Source organism: Taeniopygia guttata, chromosome 3 (genome assembly GCF_048771995.1).
Source record: "Taeniopygia guttata chromosome 3, bTaeGut7.mat, whole genome shotgun sequence".
In the NCBI taxonomy this organism is placed as follows: Eukaryota; Metazoa; Chordata; class Aves; order Passeriformes; family Estrildidae; genus Taeniopygia; species Taeniopygia guttata.
In genome coordinates, this window is record NC_133027.1 from 70952006 (window position 1) to 70971697 (window position 19692).

The following is a 19692-nucleotide window of genomic DNA, read 5'->3' on the forward strand; positions in this document are numbered from 1 at the left end:
GCTTTGGCTTCACTTGTCTTCCTCTGTTATGGAAAGATAGCACTGGCAACAACTAGCCTATCTAAAGACCCAGCACTGAGCCTTTTGTTTTCAGAGTAGAGTCTGAAATGAGTCACCTACAGGTGAGTCAACTCATAAGCTGCATGGAGAGGGTGAGAGATGCTATGGTAGCAGAGGAGGAGCTATGCTGGGCCCATAAGGAAAGGTATCACATGTCCTTCTGTGATGCCAGAGTATTTAGAAACTCAGGCCTGGTTTGGGGATGGATACTCAGCCAAATATTCCCATTAAAAAAATGGCTTGTCAGCTAGCTGTGTTTGTCCACCCAAAGCAGGTGCTCTGTGTTCAGCTGTTTCTCCTCACACAGGAAAGAAGCTGGTTCAACTCAGCCAGTCAGCTCTGCTCAGAGTGCAGTGCAAGGGAAATTCCATAAATATCTGGAAGTTTGAGTTAAAACAGTGTGTACAGAGACTTATTTGAGATTCCAGATGTTTTGAATTGTCTTTAAAAAATAAAAGAATCTTTTTAATACTTCACCCATGCTATAAAAATCTGTTCTGTTTGTATTTATCCAAAAATTCATGTTTGACCTGGACATTTCATAGGTCTGTGCTAATGGATATCAACAGTGCTGTGACTCCATATGTCAATTGCAGAAACCCAGCTTGTCCTCCCATGCCCTGACTTAGGAAATCTCTTACTCTAGACTTGGGCCAGGACAAGGAGCAAATGAATGTTTCCTTGTGTAGCTGCAGAATGTGGGTATAGTGAATGCCTGGGAGACCAAAGGGCAGATAGCCATGCTGAATGGAAACACTGGTTATTTCTGGCTAGTACGTGCCTCGTGAGAAGTGTATGCTGTATTTTTGGACACCTCTGACAGCCAGTGAGTGCTCTTGGGGGCATGGAGGTGAACAGGACAAGAGACAGGGAGATTTCTGAACCTTGAGGACATCCAGATAGGATGTCTATGAACTTGCCCTGATGGGTCAAGGAAACATTACTGTGGATAATGAGTGTTCTGTCAAGCAAGGTAATATTTCTAACTGATTTCACTGAAATACCACAGTATGTGCCAGGTATCATGTTCATGAGAACAGAGCCTTGTAGGGATGAATGTAGTTGTTTTCCAAATGGATACTTCCTTTTCCTTGTTTCTTAGGTTTTGTGGAAAATTCAAAAACTACTAATAGTTGATAATTTCTCTCTCTCTCTTTTTTTTTTTTTTTTTTTTTAAATTTGTGATTCCTGTGGTTGCAGTTACCAATGGAAATGATTATATTCCCCAAACCCCACCCTGGACTGTCTTTAATGGGATCCCATCTTCTATGCCAATAATGGTAATTCCTTCCAGACGAGTTACACCAATTCTAGCCTTCCATTCTGAGGCTTCCTTCAATACAATAATACATTTCCCACTTATTTCCCCTATTCATTTCTGTAGCAGACTGGTGTTCAGATCCCTGAACTGGCTTTGGATGTGTAGCAGATTTTGGAGAGGAATCTTAAGTGAACCACTCTGTTGGTTGTGGGCCTTGGCACAAGTGAGTGATAGAATGAGAATGATGATTGTCTGTGTAGAGGATGTTGCCTGAAGATGTGTCTCAGCAGGTGCAGGGTAAGAGTCATCTGACCAAATGTAGGTGTCTCTATCTGTGTATTCATCTTGATTCCCTTTATAGTCAATAGAGAAAAATAAGCACTTCTGGAGTGTGATTCATCTTAGTCTAAAGGAGATGTATAAAGTAAATCAGATGATTCACACCCCAGACATGCCTATTTCTCTGCATTGAATATGAAAGGTGACTTGCTCAGATGTAGATATCTAAAGCAGAGTGAGACGAATCCCACTCAAAGCATCATCTTTGAAATGACAGCTCAGGAAAATATGCAGAAATAATGTCCTCCCAGCTAAGCAGTGTTCAAAGAACCTCATCCACCTTCTCTACATCTTTTCTCTGCACCTGACATTATGAGAAGTGTGTTTATTGTAGAAGATATGCCACAAGTTTTTTATTTTTTGACTTCTTCAGCCAGATCATTAGGACATTGTTGCAGGTCTGTAGTGTGGAGGGGAGCAGAGAAGGTCTGTTGGTCTGACCCACTCAGAAAATGTGTTGCAAATGTGGAAAGCATGGTTTGTAGTTCAAAACTCAGTACTGTGGGAAAGCAGCATGTTGAACCTTCATGTTGCCATGGTGCATGTCTCATGTATCTCACACAGTAGGCCAGGGGTATTAAGCACTAGTCAGACTGAAACAGCCTCTAATCTTTGTCTAGGAGAGAAAGGTTGTAGCTGGGAAAAGGAGTTTAAATTGGCTTGCTGCTGTATTGTGTATTTTGTAGGAGAGCTTCCCCCCTGCAGCCATTTCGAACTGAACACTGATGAGTCTGTCACCATGCTGACTTCTGTCCATCCATCCTCAGGGAATTCTTAAGCTCTGATTGTGCTGAGTCAGTGAGTGCTTGGCTGTCCTGATATATCCTCCTGTTGATAGTGTAGGCTATTGCAGTGAGCACAATGGGAATAACGAGGCCTGGAGTCAGATTAGTGCGGATGCAGGCTTTAGAGACAAAAACAGACTCCTCTTCTTGTTTTTGCCCAGTAATGTCCTATGGGTACGTGCATTTTAGAGAGTTTTCTCCAAGTGGGAATTTCCATCTGGAAGCAGCATTTTAAAGAGGGCAATCAAGCCAGGACCCTGCTGGCACTGGATGGGGAAACATGATGGCTCATCAGTTTCCTTCGTTGGATCAGTGCCACCGTGGCTGCTCACCAGCCGCTGGATGGAGGGCGACATCTGCTCAAGGTGATCCCTAGGCAGGAAAGGGCATGCTGAAAACAGGCACAGCCAGACCAGATGTGCAGTGACACTGTTTGTGATAGAAGTGGGACAGCAATGTTGTAACCACATGAACTTTAAAGGGACCGTGATCTCTGTGACACAGTTGCTCTAGTTCCAAAGGCAGGGGCTGTTTCCGGCAGCTGAAAACATCAAGTAATTAAAGGAGAAAAAAAGTGGTGCTTGGAAACAAGACAGTCTGAGATGAATTTTAATAAGTTTTTGTGATATTACACTTCCAAAATTGCCAGGTGTCAGTGGTGGGTCCTTCATTTGCTTCCAAATATGTTGGCTGTTAGGGTGCTATGCCAGGCTCTGTGTTGGCTCAGGCTGGAAAAGATGATTTTAGAGGTCTTATGCAACTTAACTCTGCAGTGAGATGACTTAACTATCTGCAGGCCTTTGCCATTGAGTTTTGCTGAGCATTATATGAAGCCAGAGGTGTTGTGAGGGGACCTTCATAAACATCTAAACATGAAACATTTGCGTTTCAGTGTGAGGTCTGATGCTTAACGTCTGTGGACTGTACTGCAGAGCTGCCAGGTGAGAGGTGGTGGGGCTCCAGAGTGTAGCAGTGTGCCAGGGTCCAAGGCCAGCAGCCTGCTTACACAAAGGATCAGAGCAATCGCTCTTGCCTCACCATCAGGTCCCCAAGAGGCTGAGAGCTGGAATACTGGAAAAACCAGACAGATCCCTTCTCTTTCCCAATCAATCCTCTGTAGCAATCAAAGTGAAAGAATGGCATATGACTGCTGGCTGCTGGCGTAAGCTCCTTAACCAGTGTTCTGGGAATGGGCTTCAGTGGCCTTGCAAGGCCCATACCTTTTCCCTAAAGGACTAACAACCCTGTTGGTTGTTAGTGCAACTCCCTAAGGGACATGGAAGAAAGACCCAAGATTTTTGGTGCACATCTTCATCTCGTGTGTGCCAGTTGTGGTACAAGTCTTCATGTTCCTCCTGTTCAACAAGAACAACTCTTCAGGAAAACAGCCCCACAGACTTTTAGTCTTTAGATGCTGCAAATCTCCATAAAGGTTTTCTTATGCTTTTTTGGGCAAGTTCACTTTTGATTTTTTCACCATCATGACGTATGCCAGCCTAGGCTGAGAGTAATGTTGCAGGGACTTGAATTATACATCTAGTAAAGTGCACGGGATTGGCATGATGTGGTACGAGGGAACCCTCAAAGGTTTCCATTAGGATCAGGAGGTTCCTCCTTAGCCTCTCTCTCAGATCAAAATAAGAAAAAACTCTCACATGAACCCAAAAAGAGCACATGAGGTTTAGAAAGTTTAGTTCAATCCTTAAAACAAAAATCCAAATAAAAAAAGAACAGAAATATTATGGACTTATACTGATAAGCATATTTTTAATACTGTTGTTTTGACTTTCACAAAAAGAACAAAACAAAATAAAAAAAGAAAGAGGCTAGTACAATTGAGGTAATCTGGGATGTAGATCAATGCCAGAGGATTTCAATACTTTAATCACAAGTTTTTTTAACCTTTTCTTCTGTCTCCAAAGTTTTCTTGGGACTTTTTTTCTTTTTTTCCACAGCAGAACTATTGTACTTCTTGCTGCATTCCCTGTGGTATGGGCAGATGGATCTGAGAGTCATCAGCGAGCAGTGAAAGTGATGCAGGTAAATGAAATTACTCCCAAAGTCTGGGAGGAGCACATGTGGGGAAGAGTATTTCATTGCACAAATTCCACACTGGTGGAATGTGGTTTTTTCTCCCTAAATTATTACTTCATGTGATCAAGGCTTGTGCAAATGGAAGCTGACTGTATATTTACTCAAAGTAATGAACACAGATTACATTTTGGAACATCTTTCTAACCCTTGAGTAATGTTGACTTGTTCCCATTCCCTCCCCTTTGACTATTATCTCCTGTTTTGTGTTTCTTTTTTAATCTAATAGGCTAATGGATAATCTTCTGGTGTTGCTTGACTCAGAAACGTGGTTAAAAGCCTGCAGAATATGTCAATACAAGCAGGACAGAAATGAGTGGCCAACAGGACTGAACAGTATGGGCTGGTTACAGAGACAGTGAACTCCATCAGATAGTGAGCTGTCCAATTGCCTTCTAGCTCTCCTGTGGGGTGGTTGTTTTGGTTTTGTTTTTGTTTTAAATTTTGATTAATATTGATTTAATTTTGATTAATTGTGAATGATATTTAGGCTGCAGCCATAAAATCACACCGTGTTGGTCAGTAGGAGTTTGGTTAAAATTGTTTCTGGATCAGATGCATATAATTCATAGGACTTCAGGTGTCATGTGAACGAGTGTTTTCAGAAGTACAGACCCATTTGGAGAGCCCTTAATTTTTGGGTTTTGTGCTTCAGCCTCTTGGAAGACATTTCAGGAAATTGTCCCCAGACTGGTTCCCATAGGATTCAGTCAGAGGAAGCAGTCACTCCATTCTTTGTGCTTGCATTGTAACCTGGCAAAACTAGGTCCTTAGTTTCACTGTCTTCCTGACTTCTTCACTCTGTAAAGGTATATTTGCCCCTTCTGGAGGAACTCAAGAAGGTTTATTCAGTAAACCTGAGTAAATTTCAGTAAATTCAGTGCATTTATTAAGTAATGCTGAGAGTACTAGGGAACTCAGAAAAAAGGTAGCACTAAACTGGAAAGCATTAGCTGTCTTCACATACAACTATTTTTTTCTCTTAGTGAAGAGCTTTAGAAAAGCCTCTCCGATTTTCATCTGAAATTAAAATTCCATATGCAGTATATTAAGTGGCTAATTATGTCTTTCATTTTACAGCCTTCCTCTGAATGACTTGATTGAAATGAATGGATTTTAATCTTGGGGGTTGGAGGGAAGGAAGGAATAAATGCTTAGATGTTTGTTCTGTTTCGGCACTTGCATTTTGAAACCTAAGTTAGATGTTTAAAACAAATATGGAATGTCTTTCCTGGAATTAAAAACTGGACACTTTTGCTATTTGATAACACCTTTTGGGATGTGGTAATTGTATATGTGATTGACAGGTAGTTTAAGAGGGCAATTCCCTGGTTCAAGGAAGCAAAGGAAGGCAGTGGAGAAAAGTGCAAAGGAAAGTGTTCTAACTTACGATCTTATTAGTTGGGCCGTTAAAATGTATTCAGTCATTCATTAAAGCTTATTCATAAAACTCATTATTCATTAAGGCACTTTGGGGAGTGGGGGGGAAAGCACTGAACAGCACCAGTCATTTATTTACACTAGCAATTTCATCATGGAATTAGATCATGGGGCCAGATTCGCCTCTGCATTTCAGCAGTTCAGTTTCACTGACATCATGGAATAACTACCAATTTAGAGTAATCTGTGGCAGAACAGAACCCAGCCCATACTGCTTCTTTAAGAGGATGCCTTGGGCAATTCATTTGCTGTCTTATTGCTGTCTAGGTCTTGGGAAATTTACAAATTGATAAAAAATTAAAGAAATATGAGAAATTGATCTTCTCACTGAGCAATGTTCAACTGAATCATTCCATTGAGATAGTAGGAGATGGATGTGAAAAGCATTCATATTAATAATTAGTATCTCATTTTTAAGAGTTTTTGCCCCTGCTGTTCTGACAATTTTAAAACAAACAGTTTAGATTTTCAGTCCTCATATATAAGGTTTGGGGTGACAGCGGAGGACAGGAAGGGATAACACCAAAGCTCTTATTTTTTTAATATGATATACAGCATATAATATCACAGTAGTCAGAAATGGGAAAGAACCAGTAAATTACTGAACTCATGCCTTTGCAAGAAAAGGTGTGTAAGGCAAGGATCATTCTTCTTCATAGCAACACTGATGTTCTTCTTCCTAACTGATTTTTAGCTGAATCTCACTGATGGAGTAGCTGAAGTGACTTAGCACCTCTTAAATGATACACAGAACTGTCTGCAGGCTTTCTGCCTGGGGTGAATGTTATGCTTTGGAAATTTCGGGCAGAATTTTTAAAGCTTGTTTTCATTGGCATTGCTCATCCTAGAAATCCTACATGCTATTTTATGATTTGGGTTCTTACTGTAAGACTGAGATAAAAGATATTCCTTCCTGTATTTGTGAGCAGCAGTTTAGGAGACAACAGTAAGGGAAACTAACACTGAAGGCATTTCTTATCTGTACCCTGATGCCACAAGTATTGCATCGTAGATGGGATGAGACTGGCAAGAAGCAAAGTCATAGCACAGCTGCTCTGTGGGTCCCTGACCTCCACCATTTCTGGTCCTGAGTTGAGGGAACTCAGCACTGACATATGGCACCAATCACATGGAACCTGAGAAAGATACTGATCCACAGGTCTACTTAACCAGGTGGTATTATGGAGGCACAGCATGAACTTGAGCTTTTTTTGGGTCTCTTGTTTTGCTTCTTTAAAATTCCTTCTTCATTGTGACCTTGAACTCTCCTTGTTGTGCAGGGTGATGATGTAAGGCTCAAGGAAACAGCCATGTGGAAAATCTGAAGCTCTTGGTCATGGGGCCAGGTTCTCTGATGACAGAAAGTGGAGTAGTTCCCCTGGAGTCAGTGGACTTACTCTAGCTGACAATCTGACCTATTGAATTTCCAGTTCCTTTTGTGGGAACAGCTCAGTGAATGATTTGATCTGAATTTCTGGGGCAGGGCAACCCAGGAAGATTTCAGATTTTTAATTGGCAGTATAATGTCTTTAGAAATTCAGCCTTTGTCATTTTATCTTCTGATCATCTTTCAGGCTGCACAGCTGTCTCTTGCTTTGACTCCTGTACAAAACCCACAGTCTCCATTACAGCAGTCCTTCCCTAGTTGACTACTTAAGCCTGTCCTGGCACAACAAAGGAAGACCCAGCAATTTCCTTTTGGGGCAGGCTGTGTGAGCTTCAGAAGAGAAGATAGCTCTGCTGGAAATCAGGGAGATCCTTGCCATCAAAATACACCCAGAGTAGGAGGTAAAGGGGAGAAGACATGAACCATCAACCAGCACTGGTTCTCTGGTTCTCCCTCAGGTTCATATTCAGTACCAGAGTGGACATTGGGGATTGTGGCAAAGGAGATTAGGGAGCCTCGTGTCATAGACAGCTGTGAAGACTGGAAAAAGAGAGACAAGACTACACTTCCCCAAAACCTAGAAGTACAGTATGTGGGTTCATAGCAGGTTCTTGCCCCAAAGCTGCAGAAAATAAAAGAGGAAGTATTTGCATTAACTCTGCTAGCCCTTTCTTAGAGTGACATGGGGTATGTAACCCATTGCTGTGGGGCTGGGTAAACAGGAAGCCAAAAGAAGCCCATTCCTGCTGTTAGCTGTAGTGGGATATAACTCCCATGTTTCTGCAGTATCTGCATGTATACCAACTGCAGACTGGAAGAATTCCATGCAAAATCCTAGAAATGTCTCAGAAGCATTTCCAGTCCTCAGAAAAATGGCACATAGGGAAGGTATCTTCCCCACAGTTGTGTAATCAAGAAGCTGGAGAAACAATACGTTGGTATGCTGCCAAACTGTGCAGAAAATGGCTGACTCATGCGAGTACGCAATCTTAAACCTGAAATAATTAGTGTTAGATTCATAAGTGGGAAAAGACTGCTGAAAGAAAAGCTGTCCTCACTGATAATATACTATAGGAGTGTCTAAAGCTGCTGCAAAGCAGAATGTAGGTGGGGTACACACAGTTAGTTCAGAAGGTAGAACTGAGAAGCATAAAATAATATCAAAAGCAAATGCATTAATATGAAGCAGAAGACATCAGGGAAGACCTTTAGCACTGTGAGAAAAACGTGCACATGATAGAATGCACAGCAATGACATTAATATGGTGCAAAAGGGCAAAAACAAAAACTCTGAGCTATGTGCCAAGAGAGAGCAGGAGCACTTTGTTTGAAAAATGAATGCCACGGAGACAGTAGGACATTACTAAATGTGTTAGGATGCAAAGGCTTCCTTGAAGCTATGCCAAGGAGGGAAAGGAATTGTATCCATGCAAAGCTGAATTAAAGCAATGCAATGACCCCATGCCATTAGCCAGAGTAAATTGCAGGTTGAATCAGTGATGCTGGCAACAACAAATCCTCTACTTCTGGCTGCACCCAGTAAATTGTCACCACACAGGGGCTTTAAATTTGAAGCAAACAATTCATGCAGGCAATGGAGGCAGAACAAATTAAAAAAAAAATAATTACATGTACTGAGCTGGCAATATTCACTAGCATCCTTGCAATGAAGCTGTTGGAAGGCATATCAAGAAATTTTCGAAGGGGAGGATGTCTTCCAGGCATACAATTGCCTTCATCTATTTCTATCTTTTCAATTTGTGCCTCCAGGAGTGACTACAGAATAAAAAGAAAAAAATAATTGGAGCAGTAGAGGGAATGGAAAAGAAAGACATTTTAAAGTAATATTAGCTAACAAGTCATACAAGCAGTATGGATGCTGAGACTCCATATAACCAACCCCCTTCTGAAACCTGAAGCATGTTCAACAAGCAGGAAAAGGCTGTTCAACTGAATTCCTAAAAATGAGGGAATATCCAGCTTGGTGAGAACAAAGACATTAATGGTACATAGAGTATTGACAAAAACTTTCGGGGAAAGAAAGAAAGAAACTACCTCGCTACATCCAGGAGAAGAGCATATGCAAATGGTAGTGAGCCCTGCTGGGATCAGATGTGAAGTGGTAGAGCATCAGTGCTGTCAGCAGGATGCATTAAAAGGACTCTGAGGCGTCAGTGGAATGGCTGCTGTGTTCTGGGGATGGACACAGAGATCATGTAGCAGAAGCTGTGACACACCATGACCCCACCTTCATCTGTCAGTTAGAAAGAGTCAGGGAACAGACCTAGAGCCGAATTAAACCATCCTGGTGTGGGGGCTGTTTACAGTATCCTGTGTGACACATCTGTTGGTCTCCCAAGAGCCAGGGCCAACCTCAGCAATTTAGAGCATACTGAAGCCTCCTGCTCTCAGATGCACACACTCCAGCCAGAATCTGCTGGGATTTGCAACCTATCTGACAACTTTTCTCCCACAGCTTTCACATACGTGCAAGTCATTGATACAGCTCCTGAACAGAGATGCAATATGGACAACTGGTATAATAAGAGAATACACCAGTTACCCATGTGAAAAAACAGACACCTAAGTATCTCACTTTTACTAAAGAGGCAGATACATAACATATTGCTAGTGAGCAGTTCTATGCCTTAGAAAGAGATGTGTTCCTCTTGCTAACCTTCAGCTTCATTTTAGTATCTCCAGTAGAACAGGGAGATAGCTCCAAACAGAAACTTTTTTTTTTTTTCCTACTGGAAAGGCCAGAAAGCAGGGGAAAATGCCTCCATTTTCAGGAGTACTGGATCTACTAAAATGGATTGAATGTAACCACAATACCCAGATTTCAGGGAATGGACATTTTCTTTGGGAATTGTCCAGCTGTCCTCTGGATTTGCAGTCTGTGCAGAGCAAGCCAGAAATACTCTGTCCTGGCCAAATATGACGAGGCTAGCCAACATCTGGTAGTCTGTTGTGCCATGTTTAGGGCAACCAGCAATGAAAAGTGGAAGCACACTGCTCTTTCCACCATCCATAGGGAGAACAGAGATTTGCCTCCCAACCCCAAATTTGGCTCTTTGGGCTGCTACTCAGACATCTAGTCAAGTGGGTGAGTTGAAAGCAATGAAGTACTTTAATAGGCAGAATATCCTATGCAGTGGGAATACATCTGTTTGTTTGCAATCCATCCTCAAATGGACTCCCTTCAGTTACCATCACAGCATTGCCACCAAATGGCAAAGTCAAATTAGCACTTAAAATGCCTGAAATGTTATTAATGCCAATATATAGTATCTCTGTGCTTGAATGAGAAACCATCTCACAGAAAACCCAGCTCAAACTGCTTCCATCATCTGATACCGTAAGCAGTGGCATCACTAATGTGACTAACAGCAGTGAAAGCAATCAGGTACACATGAAACATGTGAAAGCAAAAACCTCCCAAACTGATGAAATAAAACCCTCACAGAACTACAAGGTATTTTTATCAGATTATTTCTGCTGGACACACCAGGTTCTGGGATGCAAATTATTTTATTGAACATGTAAGTTCTTGTTTCATGTAATATAGCGTTTGTAAACATGTATTTCCCTGAAATCTCAACTATGTTAAGCTACTGTGCACAGAAGATGCAGAGATAACTGAATTATGCACTCTGCAGGCCTGACTGAGAGGGCACACATCAAAGCAAAAGAGCATTGACTGTGGGGACAGATGTGATACCCCAGAAATACATTGCTGAAGAGCTCAAGCAGAATGCAGTCATCTTGCTCACAAGTGAACAATACACCAACCCCAGCATGAAGTCTGCTTCCAGGTATACACACAAGGCAGTACAGTACCCTGGCATGAAAGAGCAGCCTCTTCAAACACAGAGGAAAATAGCCTTGCCCACAAAAGAAGAGAAAAACAAACAAACAAAAACCCCCAGCCCAGTACATTAGCTGTAAAATGAGACATATTAAGAATGTACATGTAAAGGTTTCAAAGGTCTCTGTTCATGTTTAATGTTGTGATCTCAAATGTGACTAAAGCTACAAAACTGAAGAGCCCATTTGGGACTTGAATATTCTGGCAGAGGATAATGTCACCATAGCCAGAGGTGAATGAGAAGCACAGGAGGCACAGGGGGAGGATAAACCTGCAGCATGGAAAGGCTGAGCTGCAGGTAGCAGGCAGCTGCAGTCTGTGTGTGAGGCAGAGGGTAGGCAGGGAGCAGCAGAGTCTCAGTCCCTAGAGGAGCAAAACCCTGGGCAGTTGGGCTTCTGTGCCTGCTGCAGAGTGCAGGAGGAGTGACATTTCTGGTGGCCCTTACAAGCACATAATTTTAGGCAACTGTACTGAGGGCAGGAATAAGCAACCGCTATTCATTCTGAAGACTACAAAAGAGAGTGTGTCTACAGCAACCTTTTCAAACTTGAGCACTTGAGCACCTGGCCACCAAGTCTGCAAAAGGCATCCAAAAAAATAAGCCCACTTAGCATCACTCAACAAGAGATACATTCCCTCTCCCCTGTGCCACTCAAAAAACAATAGGATGCCCACTGATCAATAAAGGGTCTAAACAGTTTTATTTTCTACCTGTTGTAATAAAGTAAGCCTGGCTGTTTTAAAACTATTTGGGGAATGTATTTTTATGGGTCTTCTGCTAAGGCCAAGAAATGCTTGGGGTGCTTGTGGGATTTAGGTGCCAAAACGATGAGTAGGAAAGGTGTGTCATGCTGTCACTGATGACAGAGCTACCGCCTGTCATCCAGTGCTTCTGCACTAGCACTTCTAAAAAGGGGTTCCCTGTTGCTGGTATTTCTGTCCCCACATATCTGAAGCCCATTGTGACTACTGAAAGTGTCACCAAAATTGCAGTAACACTGGTGGGTTTTTTAAATATAATAGTTGATCCTTTCCATAGAAAATTTGGAGTGCCTTTGGTCTAGATCATCTCTCAGGTGTTTAATGTCTATCTTGATATGACATAAGCCAGATATAGAAATTAGAGAAAGAGAGAGAGAGAATAGTTAACAAATGAACCAGATAAAACAAGACGTCAGCCTCCAATTGTACCTTTCTTAGGATTAGAGCAGACATATTGCTGGATTCCAGGTCTTCACTGGCACTCATGACAGAAAGCTGCTGCAGATAGGGAGCTCTGCAGGTTCTTGTCACTCAGAGTGCAAATATGGTCTGATAAGCACAATGTCTTTTTCTTCTCGTTATGGCTTTGGGTAATGAAGATATGATCTTCAGCAGCACAGTAGCACCTGAATAATAAATCAAAATGCAGCCAAAATAAAAACTCCACTCACCAAAAAAAAAAAAAAAAAAAAAAAAAAAGAGAGAGAGGAAAAAAAAAAAAGAAGACAAATGCAATACATTGCCTCTGCAACACAAAATAAAGGCAGCCAGCAGCGTTTTTATTGGTTAAGTGATTTTTTAATGTCATTGATGTCAATTGGCTCTAAAACAAAGCCTCAGCTCCATAGTGAAAAAGAATACATTTGCCATGCTGCTCAAAATCATGTGATTTTTGGACACAGATTGCATAGCCGAAACAATTGTGGTCCTATTTTTGTTTTAAACACTTAGATAGCATTATGAAAAATAAGTCAGTAACTTCCTTTAAGGACTAATGGCTATAAGAAGCACAACGCAAAGGGCTTTCCTTTAGCACCGCGGTCTCCTTCCACCATCTGCCGGACTTCCTTTGCTATTGCAGGAGTTAACAGACAGGTTCTTTTCCAAGAACAAGAGTACTCATTTTAACCTTCCCCCTATCCTTCATCTCTCATGTTTATTTTGTCACTTACGAGGCCCTGAATTAAGCAGTATTGCTAATCCTTACTGAAACGTATCTACCAGATTTATGGCCAGATGAGGGGTTTTTTTTGTTTGGTTTTTTTTTTTTTTTTTTTTTTTTGATAAAGGAAAAGTTTGCTCTGATTTTGTAAAGACTAAAAAAAAATCCTGCAAACATTTTGTGCTAATTTTATTTCTAAAGTGAAATAACATTTTGCTGACAAAAGTAGGTTGCTTCCTGTACCTAACAGACTCTGCTTTAATTCTGTATTAGAGATCTTAACAGGATGAACAGGAATTTGGCTTGGACTTCATACCATAAGCAATGACTAACCAAGTAGCTCCTGCAACAAGTTATTTATTAACAGTGATTCAAGAATTAGAATCTACACAAATGTTTCCTTTTTCTAAAAGTCAAGGATGAATCTGCCTCAGTATCATTTAGGTGGAGAAAGTATTTCTATAATATAAACTGGGTATATTTACATAGTATTATCAAGAGATGAGAAATGCAGTATTCCCCTTCCACACACAGCATACACAAACCTCTGTGTTATTTTTTGACTTGTTTTTCTTAGTTGCAGCACATTTTAGAATGCCTTACAGTCTTGAATATAGAACTAGCCAGCATTTATACATTTACTGTCAAAAACTATATGTCTTTTTGGGTATGTGAGAGGATCTCATGTGAAAGATAAAGAAGGAATACACATTTTGGCTAAATCTAGAACAAGTATTATGGTAGTTTGTCTGAGAACTTCCTTGCAGAGCTAACCAAAAGCTGTGAGCTTGTGTGAGGAAAACTTCGCACTATGATCTGAAAACGCTGGTTTTTAAAAGCACAGATGGTCAAAGATCCCTAGAGTGGGCTTACAAATGTAACTCCAATATCAGCATGCATTATAAAACCAGTTTCCCATGAAAAAGATTGCAAAACCTCCCAAGAAATGGCTTTGCTCAGCATTGATATATATTCAGTCATTTCAGTGAAAACTAGAAGAGGGTCTAGGCTAAGGCCAAATGCTTCTGGAAAACGGGGGTTTTTTTGTTTTGTTTTTTTTTGTTTGTTTGTGGTTTTTTGTTTGTTTTTTTTCTGAAGAAAGCAAATTTTTTAGAATATAGTGTTATGCCTCTACAGTGGAAGGTTTCAGAATTATGCAACATGATTAAAAAAAACTAATTAGATGCAGTGACAGGAGGCGGAGGTCGAAGAAAACATCTCAATGTCGAGATACTTGAAGATGGAGAATTATTTTGGATGACTTCATTTTTGGGCAGCTACTAGAGGAGAGCCACACTTTTAGAAAATGTTTCAGCTTCTGAATACTGGGTTCCACTGAGTATTTATTTTCGCCCAAAACTTGACAACTAGTTGTTGTGGTCTTGAAGTTGTGTGTGAGTGTAAAAACGTGATAATATATACCTCAGCAGTATGCTTTGAGGCTTCATACATTATTGTCTATAAAATGCTTCAAATAGACTTTAATGGAAGTCCTCATAAATGTGTAAAAGACTACTATTATATTTTTTTTACAAGACTGAGATTACTGTTGAGACTGTTGTGGTAATATGACAAGTACTTCTTTTTACTGTTCATGTATGGGCAGCAGGAAAAGAACCCAAAGTAAACCTGCAAGACCAGGTGAATTAATTAATTAATAATTGAAAAATATTTTAAGTAACATCGACTGTCTTTATAATGAAATTGTAAAAGTGAGGTATTTCTAAGAATTAGCTGATCTGGAGGTTTTTCTTTCAATTCCAGTATCTTTAAAGTACATTACAGAAACAGAAGAGATTGTAACCTTTTGGCAAACCTTTTACAGCATCAAACAAGAGCCCTCTTCTGACTTTGAAGATATCTTGCAATCAATTAGCAAGGCCCTAAATGAGGTTGGAATGAGTCAGGAGTTTTGCAGAATAATTGGCAGGCTTCCACTTACAGAGAATCATTTGGAATATGAGAAAACAGGGAGGATTAACCATCCCCATTAAAGACAACAGCATTAGGGGCTATTTTGAAAACACTAGAGCTTCTTCTTGCCTAATGCTTCCAAAACTGCTGTTCTCAGCTAAACTGAACTGATTTGTTCTGTGTCTTTATTTTTAGCATGGGAAACTCAAAATAAACTTGGAAGAAGTTCTTTGAAGTGAGATGCACAAGTCAAAATGTGAAAATTACATCTTAGCACAACAGATTCCTGCTTTTTTCCTTGTGAGGTTAGTTAAACTAGTGTAGTCTAAAGTACCAGGAAAGATGAAGGAGAATATTTTAAAGCTGTTTTCTTTTGCTGCCTGTTGATGTGAAAGGCTGTGAGAGATGGAAGGCAGCAGTGGTGTGGGTCTTTCATAATATGAATTCCCACTGAGGAAATAACCTTGGTCTCAACCAGTGCCTGATGAATTCCTCCACTGATCTGAAAACCAAAGATAACTTTTTTGTACCTAGCAGGCTATCTCTACACTTCCAGAAGGGACAAATTAACCTTAGCTCATCTGTGAAAAGCTAATCAGCTAATCATCAGTGCTCTATTTTCTGAAGCCATGGAGCTATAAAGCTCTTCATATTGTGAAGAACTGAAAGGACGCTGACACGCAAACCTTCAAAATTGCAAAGGAAAAATACATAGGCGTTGGAAATAAAGTGAAAGATTCCTTCCTGCCTCTGTCCTCTCTTTCTTCCTCCTTTCCCCCCTCCCTCGCTGCTAAAAAACAAACAAACAAACAAACAAACAAGTGGCATTTTGCTGTATCCCCAAGGAAGTAAACAAGAACCAAATTGGTCCTTGTGGTGTGCTTTTGTTATGTTTGGGGGTTTTTCAATCCCCCTTCCTGTAGTATTATTCCTAGTAATAACACCAGGACTTAAAAAAACCTAAAGGCTCCCAGGGTTGCCACTGGTAAATTTTCATGCAGAAACTACAGCGTATTTTCCCCACTGTAGTAGATCCTCTTATCTGGTTCATTATCAGTAGAATCCCCTGTACACTAAAATACAGGGAGAGCAAAATACTCAGGCATGTGCTTAGAGATAAGCTCGTACTGACATGGTTTGCTAGATGAAGACCTATAGACAAAAACTGTTATGGAGAAACTGCGATACCATATGGACATTCTCTCGACTGTCACACTGCTTCCAGATCTACATATGCTTTTCAGGCTGAAAGCTGGAGAATGTAGTCCATACATTTCAACAGCCCTTTTGCTTCCCTGTGAAACCGATGGTGAAATCTATTTAGCCTTTAACACCCAGCCCTCAGTCCTAGTGAAGAAGAGAGGTAAAAAAATTAATGGTGCAGCCTAAGCCGAAGCCAAAATCCTAAGTGTTTGTTTTTTTTAAAAAAGGAAAGCAAACAAAGACAATAAGTGGGATGGCTGACTGTTGTTGGGAAGCATTTTAATTCCAGTCTGTACAGCAAATACTCTCCAGCTACATGAAGCAGATAAAAAACGTCTGCAGATTTCAGTAGTACCCTGTCAAGCAGGTTTGCAAAATAAAGACAGATGGCAAAGGATTATATTTAATGCTTTTTCCTAATTCATCTTTTCCTGACCATTCCACTGCACTCAGTCTAACTGGAGAGATTTACCAGCTTAACTTCCCTCTGTAGCTTACAGTGACAAACCACATAGTGGATTTGTAACTTCTCATCATTAGGAATGTTTAATTGGACACAACTGCTTTTCATCAGCTGCTTCTGAACAGAGGATGTTTACAGCACTACAACAGTTGAACTCTAGTTTTATTTTTAAAGTAAACAGTCTAAAAAGCCCAGGAATATTGTCGTGTTTCTGGTGAATGTAGCTGTCCTGCTCAGTTAAAGAAGAATTTCATGCTGGAATTTCTTCCACAGATGTGCACAACACAACACTAACAGCAGTGTCCTTAAGATGCCTTGCTGTTTCTTTCCTGTGCTGGTTTTTCCCGGTGCAGATAAAGAGAGGAAGCCATGTAGCAGAGCCCGGATAACGCTGGAAGCGCGCAGCCAATGATTCAGTGCGAGAGGGTCCCTGCTGCACTCACAGCTCCTCCCTGCCTGCCTGATCCTGCTCTTTCTTCTTCTCCACTCCATTACTTAGTGCTGCTTTTTAAAATTCCCACTGTTTTTTGATTTCTTGGTTTTCAAACACCTGGCTTGAGACCCTGAGGATCCCAGGTGCTGACAAACAATAACAGCTCCTTATGGAGTCACTGGGGAGCTGATGGTATTCAGCACCATCCTAAGTGTAGTTTACAGTATCTTCAGAGAAATGAGGAAGAGTGTATCCAGTATATAACTGATCTATCCTGCCCTCTCTGCTCCTCCTAATTGCTCTTTTAGATAGTCTTTTTGGTTTTCTGTGCATTTATCATTCTTCCCTTTGAGTTTCTAAATTTCTCCAGTGGAAAAAAATCCAAGAAATTTACTTGGCAGTTACTTTTCTTCCTGTACCTTTCCTTTTAGTTTCTCTCCTCTCCTTTTCTTTGCTACCACTTGCTTTCTTTTCGCTAGAGAAAAACCTGAGAGGCACATGTCAGTGACAACAGCACCATCTTCTGTTCTGCAGAGATCATGAAGGCTTCACTCTTGTGTGTCTGAGTGCTTCAGACATGAGTCTGATTGAAAAATCTGGAGCTACATCTGGACCTGGACTAACTCTTCACGAGTTTCAATGTCTGAACAACTCTGAATGCATGTCGGGCAGTATGTGTGTATGAAAGGCAACAAAGAGTTCTCACAGCACTTCCCTCTGTGAGACACCTTTATATTTGCCTTTTACTCCTCTCTTCCCAAAAGCTCAGTTGCAAACATTAGGCTCCTTCCCTGCAGCTTGACACATTGATGGTTTCTGTGTTTGTTCATTCATTTTTTTATCACAATTAGTGTTATCCTTATTCTCTACCAATAGTACTGTACTAATTGTCACCAGGGAAAATACGCAGCACAAATAGATGACAAGATGCACACTGTGAGGGGATCAGCTTATCAGTCCACACAGAAGGCCATAGATCACAGAAGGTCACAGAACATGTGCTGCCTCAAATTTGTGTCACTGTGACAACAAAGGGTTGTTTGGGGTATAATAGAGGAAAATGAGGTGGGAGTTAGCACAAGATAAGCATTAAGTCTTACTTGAAAGACTAATATATGGACAATGCAGACTGGCAGCATGGGTAGGTCAGTGTGACCCAGTGTCTTGTATTAGACGAGAGGATGAGGAAGGATAGACTAATGGGTCTGGAAATGTAAAGGGAAAAGAAACAGCATGTGTTTGATGTAGCACAGAAGAAGGAAGCAGCAGAGGGACATAAAGGGAGAGGTGGCAAGGTCAAAACAGCAGGTTAAGAAACAGATCTTCACAACAGCAAGATCTAATTAGGGTGAGATTGCTTTTGTTAAGCCAGGAAAGGGGATGTTGATGTGATGCAACAACAGATCAGTCATTTTTAAGTATGTGAGTAGATAGGAATGTGCCTGTTTTGGAGAAATTCTGCAGATAGACTTTGCAATATAAAGGGTTTATTCATGTTTCATAAAGAAGTTTGAGGACAGAAATGTGAAGCTAGTAACTTAACAAGTAGCTTGTGAGCAATCATAGCTGATACACTGTAATAACAGCAGGCAGGATAGTCAGATTGGGATATACCAATCAGACTGGGATGCCACAGAGGACAAACTTCAGGCTTCACAGCTTCAGGCTGTGGGTAGTAAGTTCAGAAATTAAAGGGAGGAGGGAGAGAAGGTGATGGCTGAAGGGACTAGCTGGGGAGATCAGCTGAATCTCTTTTTAAAATGATGAGGATTAATATATGTTTGCATTGTGATGTGAAAGAGCTGGAAGAATAGTTTGTGAAGATGGGAAGGCAAATGAAACAAGCACTGGAGGATGAGGAGATAACAGCACAACCACGTTGTGGAAATTGTTGTGACCAGCTTTCCTGCTGCATATCAATGATTTCCTCTTTCAGTTAGAACACTTCTGCCTCTCTCTCTCTTAGCAAGAGGGTTCGAGGACTTTAGGGCAAACTGACAAAAATTAGGCAATTTTCTTCTTTCCCTTTCTCACCTACTGTAAATTTCTTTTTCCTTTTCCCCTGGCAGAGAGGGGAAGTGCTCTTTCAGAGTGAGAGTCGTATAAAATCTGTGTGTGCTGCTGTTTTTTTGCAGAACAGCACTGAGGAAATCTAGAAGAGAACATGAATGAATAAATGTAACCATAATAACTGGTAAGGCTTATTGCATGGAGCACATCTGGGCTTTTAATGTCATTATTGTGTGGGAGAGATGTGGTGGGAAATTGTTTGTATAACATTCAGAAATTTGCCATTTCCTTCTCCTGCATGCAGTGGGAGAGGGAAGAAAAAGCTGTGTTAGGTACCTGGTCCCCCTAGAGACCTTACACGGTACAAACACTCTCCCACAGGCTCCTGTAAGGAAAAAAAGTCATGGTGCAGGGTTAGCTGAGCCTTCCCCTTTATGTACTGTGCAGAATTACCTGTAAATGTCAGGTGGTAGTGTGGGACTTTCATGAGAACAAATGTATGTTGTGTGATCTA